This window comes from Capsicum annuum, chromosome 10 (assembly GCF_002878395.1).
Source record: "Capsicum annuum cultivar UCD-10X-F1 chromosome 10, UCD10Xv1.1, whole genome shotgun sequence".
NCBI classification, from domain to species: domain Eukaryota; kingdom Viridiplantae; phylum Streptophyta; class Magnoliopsida; order Solanales; family Solanaceae; genus Capsicum; species Capsicum annuum.
This window is the reverse complement of record NC_061120.1, coordinates 193191653-193195418: the sequence shown is the minus strand read 5'-3', so window position 1 is coordinate 193195418 and position 3766 is coordinate 193191653. Positions and strand designations below refer to the sequence as shown.

General features: G+C 23.1%; 1 non-coding gene across 1 annotated transcript; it reads left to right on the top strand.

Annotated features, from left to right (window-relative positions):
- Positions 1 to 2978: 2978 nt before the first annotated feature.
- Positions 2979 to 3080, top strand: LOC124888205. Its single transcript, XR_007046336.1, has one exon. It is a non-coding gene; the product is annotated as a U6 spliceosomal RNA (small nuclear RNA).
- The last annotated feature ends 686 nt before the right edge of the window (positions 3081 to 3766 follow it).

Genomic DNA, 3766 nt, shown 5'->3' with positions numbered 1-3766 from the left:
ATATATATATATATATATATATCTTTTTCTCTCTCATCATTATTTTTATCCCTTATTTAAGACATTATTTTACTGTTAATTTATATTTATATCCATAAATATATAAAGTATTATATTTATACCAATAAATATATAAATTATTATATTTATACCCATAAATATATAAAGTATTATATTTATACCCATAAATATATAAAGTATTATATTTATAATAGAAATATACAAAGTATGTTATATATAAAGTTTATACCATGTATATACCTTATACACACATATATAAATATACAAAGTATTAAGAAACATACTAAGCATATTTATAATATAAATATACAAAGTATGTTATATATGAAGTTTATATCATGTATATACCATATACACACATATATAAAAATACAAAGTATAAAGAAACATACTAAGCATATTTATATATTTATGGTATATGATATAATACACCATAAATATGCAAAGCATGTTTTACATAGAAATAATTTATTCATATACAGTAAAATCTTTCATGTACAAGAAAATTAAAGAAATAAATTAGCAGCACCCTAAAATTTAATAACAACTCATCATTTCCTATTTTTTAGGAACGAAAGAAGGAAATAAATTAAATAAATTTCTAAAAAAAATAAATTTGTTTGAAAGATAATATTTGTTACCTAAAAAACAGGAAGCAATGATATGTTAATATAACATTCATATTTAAAATTTTCAAATATGAGAAAACGGCTATTAATGTAAATATTATATATGTCATAATTGAAATTCATTAAATATGGTCATGTATATGTAATTATTTTTATAATAGTGGCTAATTGTCTTCTTTTTCATTAGTAGGTAAATTTTAGTTGGATGATTTTGATAGTTTGTAAAAATTAGGGCTTAAATCATATTTAAAAAAAAAATTTCGAAAGTCAAAAAAAAATAATCAAAAAAGATATGATCAAACACAACTCTAACGCTAATTTCAACTCCAACTCCAACTCCGAAAAATTTTAATTTTCTTGGTCAAACGGCTAATAAGATAAATATGAACAAGAGTAAAGATTGACGGATGAGTTAGATACTTCTTTTGACATTAAGTATCAACGACTTTTAGCGTGAGGTTTGATATCCCTAGTGTTTTTTTGCTATAATTAGATGTGCTAACAAATCTATAATCATGAAAGACATCTGATTACTGCGCACTACCTAAATTTCCTTAAATAAAGTAGTACTACTGTTGTCTACTTTTTAGTGCATATAAGTCTTCAATGGCACTACTACTATTAACCTATTAATTACAGCCTAGATATGTCCAAATATGAAAAATGCCCTTCATGAAATAGAACTTTAAGTCATGTAAAGTAACGTATAATTGAACATTATGGAAGTAAAATCCAAATAATAGCAAATTAAAGATTAAACATTTGTAGGGTAGGTGAATATTTCTTTGGTATTTACTTTATTTTTACGACAAATCTCAATTGATAAAATTATCTTTTGCTTAATATGTACGTGACAAAATAATAAATATCTGATAAAGTAATCAAAGTAGGCAGACGAGAGATATTGTTTGACATTTTAAAAAAACATATATTGCCACTTTATATACAAAAATATATATTTAAAAAAAAAAACTCAATTTGGTAATTAAATTTACTGATTTAGATAATAACATCTAAAACTTATTGAATTCGAGACCTTATAAGATTAAAAGAATATTTTACAATATAAGGCACTTGCCACAATGAAGAAACAATGACCTAATGGTTTAACTTCTTTTACCTTCGTTGAACCCGAATTCGACAATTTCTATACAGTTTCAGGTTTGCATGTGTATATCAATTTTAACATTATACTATTAAGTCCGTTTGGCCAAGGATATTTTTTTCTTTTTTCTGAAAAAAAATTTCGGAGTTAAAAAATATGATGTTTGGTCATAAAAATTTGGAAAATAATTTTGAAATTAAATTTCGAAAATGAAAAATAACTTTTTGTTGTTTTTCATTTTTTCAACTCCAATTCCAACTTTCATTATTATTACATATAACTTCAATCTTTAAATTTTTATACAAACCTCTCTTATTAACTATATTCTTTAATTTTTTTTAAAAAGACCAAATTTAATAAAATAATTAATTCAAGTGAAAATAATTAAGAATTTTCATCAACAAATTTAAGAATATATATAAAATATATTTATATCTATCAATCATATTTATCAAAATATATTTTTTCTCTATTCAATCGATTATGGTTAGATAAACTTATTTAGCTCGTGCTTGTGATATTTTTATTCAAATTATAGAAGAATAACAATCATAATAATTAGTTTGTTGTTAATTATTTTATCAATTGAAGACATATATAAATTATTTTCTCAACATTTGGTTGTATGTTAGTAGGTAAATTAATAATTGAGTGATTTTGATAATTTTTAAAAGTTGAGGGTATAAAATTATATTTAAAAAAAAAATTTCAAAAGTATAAAACAAAATTTAAAAAAACATGATCAAACACAACTCCAACTTCATCTTTTAACTCTAACTTCAATTTCGGAAAAAAAAAAAAAATTTATGACCAAACGGTCAGTAAAGTTTATAATGATGAGTTGACCACAAAGTGTTTTGACTTTCTCTGTTTAGGTTCTTACTTCTAGAGATCTGAAATCACATGCAAACAAATTATTTGTTTTTAATTATGTTAATTCTTGGAAATAAAATACAACTAGTAGGGTGTTACCTACGGATTTCGTACTGTATGCCATGCCATGTATTTAAGTAACTCTCGTTGATTAATCAAGTGCTTATGCCGCCCAATCATTATAATGATTCCAAATATAGGGTTCTTGCCACAAGTTGGTACTCTCAATTACTTTATTTCAAAAAATAGATTTTCACTTTTTCTTATTATTATTTGTAACACATTAAAAAAAATTATTCTTCTTTTCATATTTTATTCTTAATAAAATTAATTATTTATTCTTTAAATCAGTTTCTTTGGGACATCTAATAAAATTAAAACGATACAACAAAGATTAGCATGATTTTTGTGCAAAGATGACGCACACAAATTGAGAAGTTTATTCTCTGAATCATTTTTCAAAACATAATACTACCAAATATCAATTAATAAGAGTAGTTATTTTAATCGTCATTTTTTTAATGGGCATGTCAAGTGTGTGACATATAAAAATAGATAGAGGGAGTAATTATATATAACATATCTTTTAAGAAAAAAAATCTCAGCTAATTCATTTATTTTGAATCTCTTTACTTCAATGTCCATCCTTTTTTTTTTTTTTTCGAAAAGCTCCGAATTTTTTATTAACATATTTAGGCAATATGTAAAGTGTCTTAATGTTAATAGTACTACTAGTAAATAAGGGAAAATATGGGTAAGGTGATTCTTACCTAAATCTTAATCAAATCAAAGAAATAGCAATTAGTTGGAAATAATTTGGTTTTTAGATATAATTTGTTTTAGAAAAATAATTCGTAGGAAAAGAATAATTGAAAAAAAAATCCGTCAAAGAGGAATCTTGTCACGACATGGCTGGAGTATTCAACTGATAATTCATTAGGACAGATCCTTTTGGCCATAAAATTTGGCCAGAATTTGATCATAAAAGTAATAAATCCTGTTCACATTATAAATTAGTTTTCTTTTTGATATTTTTGCTCATTTCATCTTAAATTTAAAATTATTTCATTACTTATTTTATTACTCTTTTCTAATACATTGAAAACTATCTCAATACATGAAAATGGACAAATTAACA